Genomic DNA, 20,223 nt, shown 5'->3' on the forward strand with positions numbered 1-20,223 from the left:
ATTAAGGAAAGACCACCTGATTTGGCAATTGAGAGCTCATTTGGTAACTCTGGAGAAATCAGTATCAGTTGAATGATGGATGAGGTCAGAAGCCAAATGGAAATTGAAGGTGGTGATATATTCATTAAAAAAATAGGGGGTTTTCCCTATGAGTTTGTCTGTGAGAAGGGAGGGCATGGGATAGGCTGTTTTTAGTGTGTGGGTGGGATGGGGGGAGGGGTTGGGCACATTTGTAAGCACCAGGGAAGAACCAGGTGCTTCCCTGGCCTCCTTCAAGTCTCAGCTGAGGGCTCACTTTTGGAAAGAAGACTTACCCACTTCTTATTCTTTGTGCCTTTCTTATGAGATGATTCTCAGTTTGTCCCATAAGTATTTTTTTGATACATAGTTGTTTGCATGTCGTCTCCCTGAGCAGACGGTGAGTTCCTAAAAAGCAGTCTTTTGACTTTTTTTGTATCCTCAGTATTTAGTGCAATGCCTGACACATCGTAAACATGTAATAAATGTATACTGACTTGAGAGTTTTAATATTTAAAAGGTAAAAAGGGGATGATGGGAGCCTAGGCCCCAGCAGCCTGGGATGATCTGCTAAAAATGGGAGGTTATGGCACGAAGGGACCTGGTAGAGGGGGTGATCTTTTCATCAGAAAATACAATAAAAGAGGAGCAAACGGACAATGTTAAGAGATTTTGAGATACAGAGAAGAGGAAAAGGGAGCACTCATCCAACGGTCCTCAGCAGAGAGGGCTCAGGTTGGGGATGATATGGGAGGTTTGAAAAGAGAAAAGATTTGGAATCCTCTGTGGGCAGAAGGCTGGACCATCCACTGGGGTCAAGAAATCTGACCCAGTTCCTTCCATGGATCGTCTTGTATCGTGACCTTAAGGCACTTTTCCAACCAAGTTGTCACTGTCTAAATGCTTTGCATTTTGGCCAGGCTCTTCCCAAACTTCCCAGAGCTAACAACAATCCTCACACTATATTCTGACTAGGGCAGTACTGCAGGGATATCATATCCTTAATCTTGAATATTAAGCTTCTCAATGTAACCCAAGGACACATTAGGTCAATGTAAAGTCTTTTGTGTGGAGTCAAAAAATAAATTACCCAGGTACAGGATAGGCAAGGTGAGGCAGAGTTGGAAAACAGTACAGAAAAAGGAAAAGCCCTCAGAGTTGGAGTCCTAGACATTCAGTTTGAGTCAACAATGTGATGACAACAGCTAATAATGATGATTATAATAATGATAATGATAACACATTCATCTTATCATACAAGTCATAGTAAGAAGTTCATTGCTATCTCTATATCCTTAGATAAGTCACTTCCTTTATCTGGGTTCTTATTTCTGTATCTATTAAATAATGTTGGAACTATGCCCAAAGGGCTATAAAAATGTTCATACCCTTTGACCCAGCAATACCACTTCTAGGGTTGTATCCCAAAGAAATCACACAAGCGGGAAAAGGACCCATATGTACAAGGATATTTATAGTGGCTCTTTTTGTGGTAGCCAAGAATTGGAAATCAAAGGGACACCCATCAATTGGGGAATGGCTGAACAAGCTGTGGTATATGAAGGTAATGGAATACTATTGTGCCATAAGAAATGGGGATGATACGGACTTCGTAACAACCTGGAAAAACCTACACGACATAATGCTGAGTGAGAGGAGCAGAGCAAGGAGAACATTGTACACAACCACACATACCTGGATTCCGTGAGGACCAACCCCGACATACTTTGCTCTTCTCAGCAATGTAAGGTGCAAGGACAACTCCAGGGGACTCATGATGGAGAATGCTATCTTCATCCAGAGAAAGAACTGTGAAGTTTGAATACAGATTGAGGTGCACTACATGCTCGCCTTTTTTGCTTCTCTTTTGTTTTTGTTTCTGGGCTTTTTTTTTTTGGTTCTGTTTCTTCTTTCTCATGATTCATTCCATTGGTCATCATTCTTCTCCACAACTTGACTAGTGTATAAATTAATTCAATGCGAAGTTATACATGGTAGTTATATGAGATTCCATGCCGTCTTGGGGAGGGAGGGGGGAGGGAGGAGAGAAAATCTGGAACTCAAAATTATGTAGAACCGTGTGCGGTAAACTAAAAATAAATAAATAAATTAATTAATTAAAAAAAATAAGGTGGGTAGAGTGAATGAATCTGAAGATGACAGATAGAACACGTCCCATAATCCTCTGGCATGGTGACAGAACTGATCCCCTTGACAGGGGATCTAGAATATTGTTTTCCATTCTGAGCACCCCTTTGGAATTGACAGGCTGGACAATGTCCAAAGGACATGGTCCAATGAAGAGGGCTGTCTGTGCAGGAGGTAGTAGAACCAAGGTTCAAGAGGCTGCTTTGCTGTCTTGTATAAACACAAGCCATAGGGCCCTAGGCAGCTCCCTCAACCTCCTTAAGTCTCAGCTTTCTCGTATGTCAATTGAGGGTGTTGTTGGATCCAATGAGATCCAATCTACCTTCCAACTCTAAGTCTGATCCATTGAGAGCAACCAAAATGGTGGGGTGGAGATGGAGGGAGAAGATGAAGATGGGCCATTGGGAAAGAAAATGAGACTTGTTCCAGTGGACCCCGGAGGGGAAAGTCAGGACCAGTAAGGAAGATTTAGCTCAATGTAAGGAAGACTGTCCTAGCACTCAGAACTTGTTTTATAGGTGACTAAAGGTTTGCAATGCACTGCACAGGTTATCTCATTCAATCCTTACAACACTGAGAGGTAGGGGATATTATTATCCCTATTTTATAAGCGAGAAAACTGAGGGAAACAAAGGTTAAGTGACTCATCTAGAGTCACCACAGGTAGGAAGTATCTGAGGCCATGGTTAAACAGGGTTCAAGAAGTATAAATGTCAGGGGACAGAGCCAAGATGGCAGCTGGAAAGCAGTGACTAGCGTGAGCTCCCCGCCAAGTCCCTCCAGAAACCTATAAAAATGGCTCTGAACCAATTCTAGAACGGCAGAACCCACAAAATAGCAGAGGGAAGCAAGGCTCTAGCCCAGGGCAGCCTGGATGATCTCTGGGTAAGGCCTATCGAGCATGGAGCTGGGAGCAGAGCAGAGCCCAGCGTGGGCCGCGTGGACCAACCAGACCAGAAGACAGGTGGAGCGAGCCCTAGCACCCTGAATCAGTGAGCTGCGGCAGTTACCAGACTTCTCAACCGACAAACACCAAAGACAACAGAGAAGGTTAGTGGGAAAAGCTGCTGGGGACAGGGGGATAAAGTTCACGGTTCAGCCACTGCCCCAGGGGCAGTGGAGGTGGGGCACCTACAGAACTACAGCTGCAGTTGCTTCCGGCCCCAGACCCATCTGGTGGGAGGAATTAAGTGGCAGATCAGAGCAGGAGTGCACAGCCTGCTGAAGATCTAAGCTCAGTCCCGGTTGGGGGTTCTTGGGGAAGGAAGAGTGCTGGTGTGGCAGAGCTGGCTGTAATAGCTCTGAAAACAACAGCGCATCCCCTCAAGCTTAGAACAAAGAACTCTTTACTCTACAAGCAGTCATACTCCACTGAAAAACTCAAGGGGTAAGTTGGCTGGGAACATGGCCAGGCAGCAAAAATGCACCCAGATTCAGTCTCAGACTTTGGAATCTTTCTTTGGTGACAAAGAAGACCAAAAGATACAGCCAGAAGAAGTCAACAAAGTCAAAGACCCTACAATAAAAGCCTCCAAGAAAAACATGAACTGGTCTCAGGCCATGGAAGAGCTCAAAGAGGATTTGGAAAAGCAAGTTAGAGAAGTAGAGGAAAAATTGGGAGGAGAAATGAGAAAGATGTGAGAAAACCATGAAAAACAAGTCAATGACTTGCTAAAGGAGACCCAAAAATATACTGAAGAAAACAACACCTTGAAAAATAGACTAACTCAAATGGCAAAACAGCTCCAAAAGCCAATGAGGAGAAGAATGCCTTGAAAGGCAGAATTAGCCAAATGGAAAAGGAGGTCCAAAAGACCACTGAAGAAAATACTACCTTAAAAATTAGATTGGAGTAAGTGGAAGCTAGTGACTTTATGCAAAATCAAGATATTATAAAACAGAACCAAAGGAATGAAAAAGTGGAAGACAATGTCAAATATCTCATTAGAAAAACCACTGACCTGGAAAATAGATCCAGGAGAGATAATTGAAAAATTATTGGACTACCTGAAAGCCATGATCAAAAAAAGAGCCTAGATATCATCTTTCAAGAAATTATCAAGAAGAACTGCCCTGATATTCTAGAACCACAAGGCAAAATAGAAATTGAAAGAATCCACAGATCGCCTCCTCAAATAGATCCCAAAAAGAAATCTCCTAGGAATATTGTTGCCAAATTCCAGAGCTCCCAGATCAAGGAGAAAATACTGCAAGCAGCCAGAAAGAAACAATTTGAGTATTGTGGAAACACAATCAGAATAACCTAAGATCTAGCAGCTTCTACATTAAGAGATCGAAGGGCTTGGAATACGATATTCCGGAGGTCAGTGGAGCTAGGATTAAAACCAAGAATTACCTACCCAGCAAAACTGAGTATCATGCTCCAAGGCAAAATATGGATTTTCAATAAAATAGAGGACTTTCAAGCTTTCTCAGTGAAAAGACCAGAGATGAATAGATAATTTGACTTTCAAACACAAGAATCAAGAGAAGCATGAAAAGGTAATCAAGACAAAGAACAAGAAAAAGAAATTGCAAGGGACTTACTGAAGTTGAACTGTTTTGTTTACATTCCTACATGGAAAGATGATGTGTATAATTTATGAGACCTCAGTATTAGGGTAGCTGAAGGGAATATGCACATATATATATATATATATATATATATATATATATGTGTGTGTGTGTGTGTGTGTGTGTGTATGTATATATGTATGTGTATATATATGTGTGTATATATACATATACATATATATATATATAGATAGATAGATAGATAGAGAGAGAGAGAGAGAGAGAGAGAGAGGGCACAGGGTGAATTGAAGATGAAGGGAAGATATCTAAAAGAAATAAAATCAAATTAAGGGATGAGAGAGGAATATATTGAGAGAGGGAGAAAGCGAGAGATAGAATGGGGAAAATTATCTCGCATAAAAGTGGCAAGAAAAAGCAGTTCTGTAGGCAAAGAGAAGGCAGGTGAGGGGGAATGAGTGAATCTTGCTCTCATCATATTTGACCTGAGGAAGGAATACCATACACACTCAACTGGGTATCTTACCCCACAGGAAAGAAGGAGGAAGAAGATAAAAAAGGGAGAATGATAGAAGGGAGGGCAGATGGGGGAGGAGGTAATCAAAAACAAACACTTTCGCAAAGGGACAGGGTCAAGGGAGAAAACTGGATAAAGGGGGATAGGTTAGGAAGGAGTAAAATATAGTGAGTCTTTCACAACATGAGTATTGTGGAAGGGTTATACATAATGATATGCATGTGGCCTATGTCGAAGTGCTTGCTGTCTTAGGGAGGGTGGGTGGGAAGTGAAGAGGGGAGAGAATTTGGAACTCAAAGTTTTAAAAATAGATGTTCAGAAACAATAAAAAAGTTTTTGCATGCAACTAGAAAATAAGATACACAGGCAATGGGGCATAGAAATCTATCTTGCCCTGCAAGAAAGGAAGGGAAAAGGGGATGGGAGGGGAGTGGGGTGACAGAAGGGAGGGCTGATTGGGGAACAGGGCAAGCAGAATATATGCCATCTTGGAGTGGGGGGAGGGTAGAAATGGGGAGAAAATTTGTAATTTAAACTTGTTTAAATCAATGCTGAAAACTAAATATATTAAATAAATTAAATAAACTAGAATTAGAACTGAGAAAAAAAAAGAAGTATAAATGTCTATCATAAGGTCATTTAGCAAGGTGATGAGAAAGCCAGCCCTAAAACCATGACTCCTAGCTCTTGCATTACCCACAACAACCCAGTGTATCCCTCTTCATCAAAGCTCCAGATCCTGCTGCTTCTGGATTCTAGCTGCTTATAAACTCTAGCATGATGAAGAGGGACTGTTCTGATGAATAGCTAAGACTAGAGATGAAATCTTCCATGTTCTGATGGAGGTTACCATAGCAATTATTATCTGCTCTTCCCCACTGGAATTCTGAGAGCTACTAACATTGGTGGTTTGGTGACAGTGCTGTGGGACAGAAACAAAAGATAAGGTTTTTATTTAATGGAAGCAACACTAGGGTCCACATCTTGTAATTTCACTAACCTCCAACCAACCTACTTTCCATAATAAATCAACAGAACTTTGGAATTAGCATCTTCCAAAGAATTTAAATTTTTTTCTCTTTAGCTCCTTCCTTTCTCATGGTATATGGAGTCTCCTGCCAATGTAAACTTCATATTGTCAGCCTTGGTCCCTATAGATACATGAGGAAACCCCTTTTCCCTTTCTACCACTCTTGGTAGAAAAGTGGGGAACACCTGTGCAAAATGTGACATATACTTTCAGACACCATTGTACAATTGTGTTGATGGGGGGAGGCTGGGATAACAGAGCTAATTATAAGGTAGGGCTTAATGTTGATATGATAAAATAATATGTTTTAAATGAATCAAAGTAAAAAATAAAATAAAACCTACTGTGTACCAACTGGTCACATTCATGAACATATGGCAACCTTGAAATGTCTCTATCTTGGGCTTTGGGCAATAGCTCTACAGTGAAATACATCCAGGGAAGGTTTGAGGGGAGGGGGTTGGGGGAAGAGGGGAAGAATGTTAGAAGTCTGTACCTGGGAAAGCAAGGTGACTGGGTAAATTGAATTTATTTTAGTCCTTACTACATCTCAACAAGTGTGTCAAATGCAGACCACACTTAAAACTTGTACATTTAGCTTGAAAGATGCCTGGAACATTTACATAACCTGCAGATTTTTCAGCGATTACAATGAGAAAGCTCTGCTTTGGAAACACTGGCCCCCTGGGCTTTGGAAGCCCTGGATTCAATAGGAGGAATCCCATATTTACATGGTACAATCTTCCAGCCATACATGGAATGGAGAATGCACTGATCATGGAGAAAGCCATTCATTCCATCTCCTCTGCATCTTGCTATCAGGAGGCAGGCGGAATCAGGTTTTAGCTTGGGTGGAATACATCAGGAGGAGAATCTCAGCAAATGTTATTTAGACAAACCCTTTAAAATGCTGCAGCTATTGGGATGTTGACAATGTTTTGTTGAATTACAGCAACATTAAACTCTCTCCTAGAGCTACATTATCAAGGCTCCATTTGCCTTGTGAATTTTTCTTTTAATTAAACAATTAATCAACAAGCAATTATTAAGTGCTTACTATGTGCCAGGCACTATGCTGAGTGCTGGAGATAAAAAAGGAAGTCAAAGCCCCTCCTCTCAAGAAGCTCACCTTCTAATGGGGGAGGCAGATGAATATCTGAATGAGAGTATACCAGATGAATACAGACTAGAGGGAAGGTGACCTTAGGGAGAATGGCACTAGCAGCTGGGAGGATAGAGAAAGACTTGGAAAAGATGGTGCTTCAGTTAAGTCTTAAAGAAACCAGGGATTCTTTGACTCTGGAGCAGCCCCACCTCCCTTAAATCCAATGCACACCCAAGTCAAGTCGTCACCCTTGAAGTGATGGGATGTCATTGGTCCTCTCTGAGAATAGAGAATGGAACAACGAGCACAGGAAGGGGGGCGCTCTGGGCATGAGGAATAGTCTGCATAAAGACCCAGAGAAATAGCAAATGGAGAGCAGCGTTGGAGGACCAGCTGGAATGTGACGGCTTGAATGGAGAAAGGAAGGAAGGAGAAAGTAAGAAGACAGAAGAGGGGGCAAGGGGTCAGGTCAGGAATAGAGTACTCTAAGCAGAGCCAGTATTTGTTTTCTTTTGCTTTGATCATTTGAAGGTTTGTAAAGCACATGCAATGTGTCAGCACCTCATTGGATCCCCACAACAACGCTGTCATTGGCTGGGGAAAATCCAGAGATCAGCAAGGAGGCGGCAAATGGTTTTGGAGGCCTGAGGTAGCCAGAGCCCGGGATCCAATCTTGGTCATGGTAGTTAGACCAAGAAGGATTTATGTAAAAAATGGGAACGTGGCTTTCTGGGGGAAAGTGTCCCTAAGGGGGTCAGTCCCAAACACCTAGTACAACATCCTTCAGTTTTCCTGCCAGCCAGACTAGAGGCACACCCAGACTCCTCCAAACTCCATTCGAGGGCACTTTCCCCTCCAGTATGATTTAGATGCTGTATTAGCTTCAACAACCAGGAAACAAATGCATGTTCTGATTCTGGGCTCACAATAAAGGCAGGCTAACTGGAAAGTACTGCAGTGGGGAGGATGTGAGAAGTGCCAGGGGTCCAGAGGGGTGGGGTGCTACAGCCCAGGAAAGCACAAGAGAAGGCTCCTTAGAAGTCACAAGTGGGACTTTGCAAATCCCTCTCCATCTATGAAGCTAAGAAATGCATAAGTAAAGCAGCAGCTCAAAACAGAAGAATTGCTAGAGTAGGATTTTTTTCCCCACTACAGAACGCCTAACATATAAATTAAAAAAAAAAATAAAAAGACCGGACACCTACTTAGACTCATCCCAATGCTGCCTTCTTGTCCAAGTCCTGGTTCTCCTTAGCTGAGCAACTCATGAGAGAAAAGCAGCTCCCCCTTCTAAGCTCCAAGTCTCCCACCTCACGAGCTGCAGTGCTCAAATCGGCATGTTCTCAGATCACAACATCACGGACCCAGCCCTCAGTCAAACTCCCAACCTTTCTAGCTGGATTCATTCAGGGGCTATAGACAAAGCTTTTTTTTTTTTTTAAATGGCCTAAGTGTATAGTCTAGAAAAGTTTTTTTTCCTCCTCTCCCTTGATCTAGAACCAAAATTCTTGCCCTTTTTGCTGTCAGGGACCCCTGTGGCAATCAAGGAAAGTCTATGGCCTTCTCACAACTTTTTTGTAAATGCTTAAAGTAAAATACTCAGAATCACAAAGGAAACCAATTACATTGAAACATGGTTATATTTAAAAAAGGAAAAAGGTTCGTAAACCCTGGTTAATGACCTTTGCCCAGAGGAACTTACTTCTCAGTATGAATTTATCTAGAAAGGTAAAAACCAAGCACTGTTCAGGAGAGCATGGAAGGAACCCCAAAGATGTACCATTCTAGCGGCTATGAAGCAATAAACCCCCAAATTTAATCAATTAATGATCCTTGCTTATGCCACAAAGATAATTAAAGAATATTGTAGAGACAGCCTCCTTCCATTCTGTGGTGATGGGGACATTCCAGTGCCGTTACTAGCCATGTGTCAACCAGAGAGCAGATGCCCATGGGCTAAAGGACTGGGGACAGCAACCCGACCCAACTTTTCAGGCCCTCCCCTCAGCATTCTCCTTTGGATTTACAATAAGGCACCACTACTCTCTGAAATCAGTATTGCTTTGCTGCAAAATTAACATGATGGGCTGAATTTCACCATGGAATGGAAAGAACGATGCCTCTTATATGCCAACTCCAAGAAGACACCTTCTCTGAGTGACTAGGATACTGTGACCATGGGAAAATAGGCATCTACTCAAAAAGTCCAAGTGTACCCCCAGAGTTGATATGATTTCCAAAGCAATCATTGTATCCATCCCTTATAGATGTGCATGTGCACACATGTTCAAACACACACACACACACACACACACACACACACACACACACCTCTCTTTTCCCAAGCCAAGCAAGCTGCCCCAAATCAGCTTCTGGGTACACTGGTAAAGGAGCTCTACATCTTCCCCAAGGCCAAAACTATGGATGGCATCCAGGTCCCAGAAGAGGTCCCAGTATTCTAAGAAGGGAGGGGCCTCTTGTTTGTAACACCCACCACAGAGCAGAGGATGAGGAGCCAGAGGAAAGTTCATGTAAGCATTGTATGCAGAATAGGCTAGATCAAAACAAAAGCAGAGCATCCTAGAAGTCTCTGACTTCCACTCTCTGGCTTACCTCTCAGAAGGTATCAGTCTTTTCCCTTCAGGAACCTGCACAGACCAAGAAGGAGAAGACTCCCTGCCTGCTGTCAGTCAGTCAGGGGCAAGGTTCTCAGCTCTCTCTACCCAAATGCAGCTGCCAGCAGGAACCCTTGGCCCATCGTACCCAGGTGGGTCTGGAAGCCCAGTCCAGTCAGGCCCCAGGGTCCTTGGTGATACAACGAGGGAAAGACCACACAGCCAAACTGCACCATGCATGCTCATGGTCCAAAAGAGAGGGAGCTTTCTGTCAACAATGCTGGGCTTATAACAATCCACTGGCACATGTGGCAGCCTGGTATAATGGACAGAGCCTCCAGGAGATGTAGGTTACCTCTGACATCCTACTAGGTGACCCTGGACAAGTCACTTCACCAGGGGGAGCTCTAGGTAACTCTCTCAGACTATGAACTTCAGAGAGAATCACCTACAAGATCCATGAATCAGTGAAACGAAGGCCCCATCCTACTTTGTACCAAAATGCACTTCACTTTAGAGGGATGGTCCTGATGGAAGGAAGTCACCCCACTGAGAGAGTACAATGATTGAGAGCAAAATGCGACAACTCCTTCCTTCCTACTTTCCTTTTGGGGCTCCTCCTTTTCCTCTGGAATTTAACAAGTTCTTCAAGAATCTTTATATACTGTACTTAAAAAGAAAAGTAAGATCTGCATAATAGATTTACTGTTTCAACCCCTTCCTTCTGTTCTCCAGCATATATGGAAATACTCATTTTATTTGGTGCTTATGCAGTTCAGTAAAATTTTACGTTGTTCCGAGTTTGACCCTGGTGAGGAGGTAGGCCAGCCTAAGACAAGGTTGTACTCTAAGTAGGAAAGGCCTTGAGAGAATATAAAATCTAGACCTTGTCAATATCCTCTGGGTCCCACTGCATGGATGACTGTGGACATGGGGCCTTTTGAGGGGCATGGAGCCTAGGAGGCCTGACAATTCAGTTAACCTGATCTTCCAATTTGAAGGAGTCACCGTCTGTCTGGCTTCAGTCTGAAGCCTGACTCCCTGAGTACAGTATGGGGGAGTGAGAAGAAAGAACCCCTAAAGACCAGAAGTCACTGGCCTACCTAAAAGCCATTCCCAAAGGCCACAGCAAAGCAAGAGTAATAGGATCCCCCATGATGCGGCTCCCTTTCCCAGCCTCCCCAGTTCAGTGGCCTCCAGGAACGTGTCCTAGTCTCCGCAAATGATAGCCCCAGTGGGTGAACAGCATAGATTTGGTGCAACCCTGCAGCACATGGGGCAGTGGTGAGAAATGGGCATCAGAATCTATTTCCATTGGCCAATCCTCACATGGGGTCTGTGTATTTCGAGCCCTCTCCCGGTGTCTTTCCACCTGGGCTAGCCCCTCTGACTTTCAAGGCTAAAAGCACCTCATTGCCCTCCCTTTCATTCTCATCGGCCGCTGACCACCATGGCTCCCACTTTGCCACCAGTCATTAGAATGGATCCAGCCCCCAACCCTAAGAAATGTTCCTAACAGGTTCTCAGGTATTGACCCCAGGCCCCCTTGGAGGTGTGGGGACACAAGGGGCACAGTGGGAAATAGAAGGGGGAGCAGGAGAAATGGCCATTGGGCTCGGGCAGTCTTGGCTGCTGATTTTGAAAAGCCATAAGCTTTCTTTTGCCAAGTCCCCCAGGGCACCCAGGAGAGAGCAACAGATAGTCTGGGCATAGACAGACAGTAGGTGTCCTCACTCCCCCTTCCACCAGAGCTGGCAAAGTGTATCACAGATATCACCTTGGTGGGTGGGAGCAGGGGCTTTGGGACAAGATGACGGATCCAGCAAAGAGAGAGGATGCCCCAGATTGGACTGATTGGAGCTTGGCCCAGAGTCTGACCTATTCAAGGTCACCTCACCTCCCTCAGTAGCAAGGGGGAGAGCATCTGCCCACCCCAACCCCAGAATCTCTTAATAGTTTATTGAATAACATAAGAACTGGAGGTCAAACAGAGCCATTCCTTAAGAAACACTTTCTCTGGGGCCCCCTGAACTTCCTGCTCCTGCTGGTAAGGATCCCAAGGAGGCCAGTCCGTTGGGAGGCAGAGCCAGCCAGCAACTGGGGAAGCCCTAGCGTCTGTCTCTCGTTCTCTGGGTCTCGGCTTCAGTGTCTCCCTTGGTCTCTGGCCCTGTGCCTTGCCGAGTCTATGACTAACTCCGGGTGTCTCGGTCTCTCTCTCTCTACCTCCACTCTCATAACCCCTGGGTGAGAAAGTGGGGGGGACTACGCTTTCTAGGGTGAAGCCACCCTGAAGAGAGCAGTCTCCTCCACCTGTCCATCTCCGAAGACCCCAAGACCCTGTGGGAGGAGTGGGGGACGATTTGAAATTTAAAGCCAGCCCCAGCCGAAGGCAGGACTCTCAGTGGGCTCCAGACCCTTCCCAATCTCACTTGAGACTGCTCATTCTGAGTGTCTGATACATGTTGTGGTTTGTAGGGGTTGTCCTCGGGTTACGACAGCCTGCGTTCACGAGGACGGACCTCACCTCCCCATCCTCTTGTAGCCGGGAGACCAGAGGCGGGGAAGGGGATTCAGGGGCGTAGCTCCTCTGGCCCCCACAGGACGGCGCTACGGGTCAGGAACTCAGGGCCAGGACAGACCCCCCCCCCCGCCCCCTCCCCAGCCCCACACACGCACTCGCGCTCCAACTCTGCTCAGGGACCAGGAGCCCTCGGAACCGGCCACCGGGCAAGCCCAGGGCAGCCGGCAGGAGGCCAAGCTGACCATGAGGGGGGACTGACGGGATAGGACAGAACCCAGCTGCCTGAAGCGGAGCGGACACTGGGTACCCCGGGGCAACACAAGGTAGCCCAGGGCCCCGGGTGCTCCAGACAAGGGCAGCTTGGCCAGCCACCTCCCAGGAAGATGATGAGGACTGTCCCTCTCCATTCCCGTCCCCGACACTGTCAGAGTGTACAACCTAGGCTCGGACCAGTATGCATGGAGGGAACTTTTGCGAGGAGTCAGCCCGAGGGGAGAAGGAGCCTCCTGCTTTCCGCCCCACGTCTAGCAAAAGCATTGACCACCTGCGCTCCAAACCCACCTCGCGGTTCACTGCTTGTGCAGGGCAGCGAGGCCAGGGTTCCAGACGTCCTTCTATCCCTTGGTAGCACCCATGGCCTCAGCCCCACGTCTGAGTCCCTCAAGATGAGCCCAACAAGACGCTCTGACGGTGCACCCCAACCAAGCACCCCAAATCCCTACGCGCCTTCTGCGGTCACAGTGGCGAGAAGCAGAGCGGGGAGGAGAAGAGGGAAAGGAGCGGGATTGGGGGTGGGGGGCAGGCTCACCTACCTGGGGCGCCGCGGGGTCCACGCCGCCCGCTGCGGCCATAGAGCGGGGCTCCGGCTGCGCAGGAGCCGGAGCCGGTGCCGGAGCCGGGAAGTTGGACCCAGTCGAGTTAGAGTCTGAGTTGCCAAGCTGGACACGGAAGTCTGGTCCTCCTCCCAGGCGCAGCCGCCTGGCCGGGGCACATCCTCCGCACTCAGGGCACCCCAGCCGCCGGGCCCGCCGCCACGCGCTTCGAAGACCTCAGATCCATTCACGGAGAGCCCTTGGACCTCCCGGGGCTTCTCCTTACTCCAGCTGAAGTGGCCTACGATCGCAGCCCGCGTACTCGCCCGAGCACCCGGGGACACTTTGCTCAGGGGAAGCGAGTCGGAGCAGCCCTGGGAAGCCGCGCGGTCGCCTGGAGACGGCGGCTGCCTGGGATGAGGCTACCCGGGATGATGCTGCCGCTGCTCGGGAGGATGCTGCCTCGGATGCTGCCACCGACGCTACCAGCAGCCAAGGACCCGCACCCGGCGAACTGCAGCATCCCGAGGAGGAAGAGGAGGAGGAGGAAGAGGAGGAGAAGAGAAAGGAGGAGGAGGCAGCGCCACGGCTCCCCCGGACAGCGCCATGCGGCAAAGGCCCGGCAGGTGGGTCCGAGCAGAGAAAGAAGAGGAGGATGGGGGCGGAGAGTAGGCGCCAAGGACCCGCCTGCCCACAAGCTGCACCGGTTCGAGCACTCCAGCTCCGACCGCTGCCGCGCTGCTTCTCCAGGTGATGGCACAGCCCCCGCACGTTTTGAGTGCCTGTGGCCGCCAGACAATCCGTCCCTGGGCAAGAAAAACGAGGTCCTCCTTCAGGTGGGGAGGCGGGGGAGAGGAGGCGGGTCCTGGGAGGCAGGGAGGGAGGCAGGCTCTGCTGATGGGTGGGAGCAAAGGGGAGATGCGGGCGGGGGAGGCAGCAGGAAGAGCGAGCTAGATGGCTCCTCCCTCCCTATCCCTCTGCCAGCCCGCCAGGCCCTCGCCCCCATGGATGTTGGGCTGAGCTCAGCTGCACTAGGTTCTCCTCTCCTCCCTGGCCGGGGCTGCCCCCCTCCCCTCATCCCCAAGAACTTGCCTCCAGGGCTCCCTATCACTTCTAGAATCAAATATAAAATTTTCTATTTGTCATTCAAAGCATCACACTTTCCCCAGCCCGCAGCTGCCAAAAGGCTACACCGCCTCTGCTGGCAAACGCACCAGCTGGGTCTCAGAGACCGCCTTCCCGCTACCCCTCGTGCTCTGCTAGGCTGCGGGGCGCGGGGAGAGAATCTCATGCCCCGCGTGTCCATACGGGGGGGGGGGGGGGGAAGGGTGATGCCACATACGTAATTGTTTGGCTGGCTCTGTGCATGGGGGCAGGGGCTGCTGGGGGGCGGGCGCTGTCTGCCTCGATTCCCCACCCACCTCCACGCAGCCACAAACCGCCCCCCCCCATTCTACTTTCATTTGTCTGTTTCCCGAAGGAAGGTTGTAAAATGAGGCCACCTGTCTCCAGGATAGCAGGGGGCTCTCCAAGAAGTGACCCCTTTTTGGGCATCCGCATTCTCCTAAGCGACCCCTCTGCCCTTCTCTTCATTAGATTTGGACTAGTCATGACGGTTCGTGTGTGATGCTCCTCAAACTTTCTCTCCTCCTCCTCTAGCCGCGCCCCGCCCCATCTCATAAGATAGTGGGTCAGGCATTCTCATATTGCTTTTATGGTTTTACACCAAGAACACCACATCGCTGTGAGGTGTTTCTACCAACTTTTATTTTTTCCTAAGTCCATTTTTTCCTACCCTATGGGGGTGGGCACTCCTTTATTGAGGAATCTGTAGACAGATATACTAGCTAGTTGGAGTTGCTGATCTGATTTAACAATCTCCTGGCTCCAGATTAAATATCAAAGGCCTAATGAAACCCAGACCAGGCAGGTGAGCCTCTGCACAAACAGGGCAGCCCCAACAACACTGAGGCCTCTGGTTGCATTTTTACCTGGGAAACATGCATACAGCTACACAAATAGCCGGCCTATTCCCCTGGTGTTTCCATGTGTCATGCACAGGAACAATCGAAGGCTTTGCACATATGGTAATATTCATTTGTCACTGGGGTTCACAATCAGCAAAGTCCCCACAACAATACACATTTACTCTGATTCTCAATAACAGGATGGTAATTTGAAAATCTCATTTGGGAAGATGCTGCCTCCCTGGGACCACAGACTTTCTCCTTCTCCTCTCTTTGAGATGGCGGGAAAGGTGAAGCTCCCCCAGGTGAGGAATTCTGGGGAGTTGGGGGGATGCAGGAATGCTGTTTGATCTTGTTTTTAACCAGCTTCAGTGAATATCAGGGCTCCTACTTGCCACAGGAACCACATTTCCAGAGGCAGGACCACATGCTGTCACATTTCAGGCCCAGCTCCAGTGCTTTGGGGCAGTGACTGCCAACGTGGGCTTGCCAGACCCAGTGGTCGCATCTTTTCTGCTACCTATCCAGAGGAAGGTAAGGGTATCCAAGCAGGAGGTCTGGAGGAGACAGGCTACTCAGCATCCCAGCATGGCTGGTTGTGTGAGGGCAGAAAAAGACCCCAAGAACATTACCACATGTACCTGTATGGTCAGCTAGTGGGTACTTCACTAGATCCATGGTCACCTTAGTGTGGGTCTGCCCTCCATCAGGGAAGATCACAACCCATCATTGCCTTCTCATAGCCTATGATTCTTGTTCACAATTTGCCAGAAATCAGAGAATTACAGAAAGGGAAGGGAACCTCACAGAAATCTTGTCCAGCCCACTTCTCAGCAAAGACCAGTTCTCCCTTCTCCCACCTCTCCCCTGTATATCCGTAACAAGAGATCACACACACCAGACTAACAATGAGCCACACAACATGCCAGCTTTTCACTTATGGGTTGGGTGGGCTGGCCACGGAAGTTCCTTCCTGTGACTCTCTGACTCCCCTTGAAGACCTCCAGGAATGAGGAGCTCATTGTCACCCTACACAGCCTCTTCCACCCCACCTTTGCACTGACCACTCCTCATGCCTGAAATGTTCTCCTTTCTCCCCGCTGCCTCTTGGAAGCCCTGGCTCCCATAAAGCCTCAGCTTAAGGGCCACATCTCTTAGTGAAGTTCTCCCCAATTCCCTCATCTTTCATCTTCAAAAAGATGTAATCAGATTGTATTGTGGTCAAAGTGCTTACAGTGAAGACTTCAAATCACCCCCCCAACCATCTTGCAAATTCTTAAAAATCTGACGTTGTTTCTCTTAGGATTATTTGTATTCCTAACACCTATGATAATGTAGGTGGTGAACCAAGCTTCTTCATTTGTTCTACTGGAATACAACCTATCCTAAAGTATAAAGTGGAACAAACCCATTTCAGGAAAGGAAGAAGGAGGCCCATAAAGACCAGGAGGAATCCGCTTGGTTTGGGAAATATAGATGGTTAGACAGAGTTCTCTCTTCGCTATGGATTTCCCTGAAGAAACTGTGTTATTTTCTGGGTTTCAATGGTATCAATACAAAAGTATCAGCAATGGGAACATCTCGAAACCTTCGCCATCAGTCAGGAAATCTTTGTATCTGGGCTGTGTGGGGCATCTCCCCCGGCTATCAGCAAGCCCTTCAGTGGAGCATGCATGCTGAGCCTGCGTGCTCAGGGTTTGTGTTCATGACAAAATCCGGTAGATGGTGGGCTTACTAGAGGGGTCTTTGCAGGGATGCCTATCATTACACAGCATAGAGCTTTACCATAAGCATGGAGGATCCTTCCTGGAATCCCCAAAGGTCCCAGTTTGGAAGGGAGCTGAGTTAAACAAGAACTCACCATCACATCCATGTGTGATGAGGGACCATCTAGCCTTTGTTTGAGACCCCATGATGGGGAGCCCTTCCGGAGCAGTCTAGGCACTCTGAGGTAGTGGTGATTGTTGGGAAATTTTCCCAATGTCAAGTGAACCTGCCCTTTGCAATTTATACATGTTGCTCCTAGTTCTCCAGTCTGGGGCCAAGCTAATGAATGTTAATTCCCCTTTCCAAGAGGACAACAATTGTGTACCCTCATCCACCTACACCCAGGACCTGGTCTTTTCTTCTCCAGACTAACCACCTCCAATTCCTCTAACTCCTAAGGCCCATCGCCATCCCAGCCACCCTCCTGTGGACACCCTCCAATTGATCAAATGTCTTGCTAAAATTTCATTACACAGAAGAATAGAAAACCCATCTTTTGGAGGTGCCTGGATTCCTGAATTTGTATAGGCTTTGGTCATAGTGTAATAACAAATTAACTCTACAATTTTGCTCCAGAAATTGATATGTTTAATGAGATTATTATCGTAGAGCCTATAGGGAAATTCTTAGCTCTTCAGTGAACATATCAATCTGATGCCTTATTGCGCTGCTGAAGATTGGAAGGAGGGAAGGAGATGGAAGCAAACATTGAAATGCAGATGTGAAGCTCCTTCCCTCCAGATGTGCGATGCATTCCAGCCTTAGCATCTAGCTCCAAGTACCTTAGAAATGTCCAGAGAGGCCAAGAACTTGCCTCCAGGGCACAGGCTAGGCACATACGCATGTCCCCAGCCACAAAGGCATTGGTCAGACTGGGGGTGAGAACCAAAACTGAAGGTGGAATTCCTTACTGAGAGAATTTGTTCTGAACCAGGAAGGACAGTTGGTGGGAAGCGATATCTCTCTGTTCTCCTGCCTGGAGGTGACAAACTTCACCTTCAAGACTCTGAGGGAGCCAAAGAGGAAACTTCTGTCTGAGGGTCATTAACCTTGCTCAAAGACCACCGGAGCATTCCAGCTGAAGAGAGTGAAGTAATAATAGCTAACAATTTCCTGGTACTATAAGTCTTGCAAAGGTAAGTCAGTTGGCATTTATTAAGCACTCACTATGTAATAGGCACTGTTTTGTCTTGGCGAAGCACTTTGCTGTAACAATGATAGCTACTAGCACTTACATAATGCTTTAAGATTTGCAAACATGTTTTACAAATATTTCTTCATTTTATCTTCACAGCCCTGGAAGGTAGGTGCTATGATTATCTCCTTTTTACAGTTGGGGAAACTGAGGCTTGAGAAAGGTAAAATGACTTGTCCAGGGTTATACAGCTGAGGCTGGATTTGAATTCATGACCCTGCCTAAAGCCAGGTCCAGCCTTGTCACCCCCATACTCAATAAACTCCAGTGGCTCCCTATCACTTCTAGAATCAAATATAAAATCTTCCATTTGTCATTCAAAGCGTCACACTTTCCCATTCTTCTTAAACTTTATACCCTTTCCTCCCCCCAAAAAGCCGGTAATCCAGTGACACTGGCCTCCTTGCTGGTCCTCAAACACATTCCATCCCTCACCTCTTGGGATTTTTACCGGCCATCCTTCACACATGGAAAGCTCCCCCTTTTTCTCTCTGCCCTCTTTCAGTCCCCATTAAGATCCCACCTTCTATAGGATGCTTTTCCCAGTCACTCTCACTTTTGGTACTCTCCCTCTGTTGCTATCTCTAATTTTTCCTGTATATACCTTGTTTGCATGTAGTTGTTTGCTTCTTGCCTCCCTCATGAGACTGTGAGCTTCTTGAAGGCAGGGACCCTCAATGCTTAGCACAGTGCCTGACACATAGTAGGTGCTTAATAAATGTTTATTGAATTGACTTGCAAAGTTGTTCTCATGTGAACTCCACCAGGGCAGGGACTGTCTGAGAGAGCCTTTGTCACCTGAGGCCCAAAGCCCATTGGGTTGGGACTCTCTCCTCCTTGCTGGAGATTATTGCCCAGTGCCTGTGTAAAAGAGGTAGGATGGAGCTGGAGAGGAGAGAAAGGGGAGTTGTGACAGACTCCTTGGGTCTCTTGAATCTCTTTGGGTTCCAGAGTTAATTAGGGCACTTTTGGCTTCCAGCTTTGAGAGAGGTGCCAGCCCCACTTCAGGTAGCTCAAGGGAGAATAAGTCTCTGGGATGAAGCTGACTTGAGAAGAGCTAGCGGTCTCCATCATGACCCTATTCCCAGCTTGCTACACTAGAGACTTTGGGGAAGTGTTCCTTGGGTGAAATCTGAGACTCTTTGTGTTGAGTTACCTTGTTCCCAATGGGAGAGCTCCTTCACTCTATGTATTTTATTTCAGCCTTCTGAAATGATTAATTGGAGAAAATATGCAGCACAGTTCATTAAAATAGAGCAATGAATAACTCACTAAATTAGTTGTCACCAGTTTCCTTTCCAGTGATCGGCATTGGAATTAACATATGAACCAGAAATTGGCCAGAGACAGGGATCCTTCTTCAACAATCTCATTTTTTGTGCTGAGATTAATACATATGCACATATATGCACATATATACATCTATATGTTTAAAATATTTGAATAAAATAATTTGGACTTATTTTTACTTCTTCCTTGAAGAAATCTAACAAGTAAATTGCTCATATATGAATGAAAAAGGAAATAAATAAAGCATTCAGGTTATAACCTGCATTGTGATCTATGATTCAGAAAACTCAAACTCCACCTTCCTGGTCAGCTGTTTACTTCCCAAATTATTGTTTTTCTCTTCTATATCCCTTGAATTCAGTGGGAAACACACTTTATGATCCTGTCATCTTTATTTTCTTGACCCAGGCTTCAAAATAGTTGGTGGTACATTTGAGATTCCTTCTGGTAGTGGCATTCATACCTGTGGGAATCTTCAGAAATGGATTGTTGTCATCCATTTCAAAAAGTCTTAGAAAACTCTGTGTCTTGGATCTATCCCTCAAGAAGACATCAGACTTCTTTCTTGCTGCATTCAGATTACTTTAAGGTTCCTGAGTTGGAATCACCAACTTCTGCTCCTCTTTTTTCCTTAGCCTCTTAGTGGATAGAGTCTCATCTGATCCTTCCAATGGCTCAATTAAAACATTTTGGGGAGGACGAGAAG

Source organism: Trichosurus vulpecula, chromosome 6, assembly GCF_011100635.1.
Source record: "Trichosurus vulpecula isolate mTriVul1 chromosome 6, mTriVul1.pri, whole genome shotgun sequence".
In the NCBI taxonomy this organism is placed as follows: Eukaryota; Metazoa; Chordata; class Mammalia; order Diprotodontia; family Phalangeridae; genus Trichosurus; species Trichosurus vulpecula.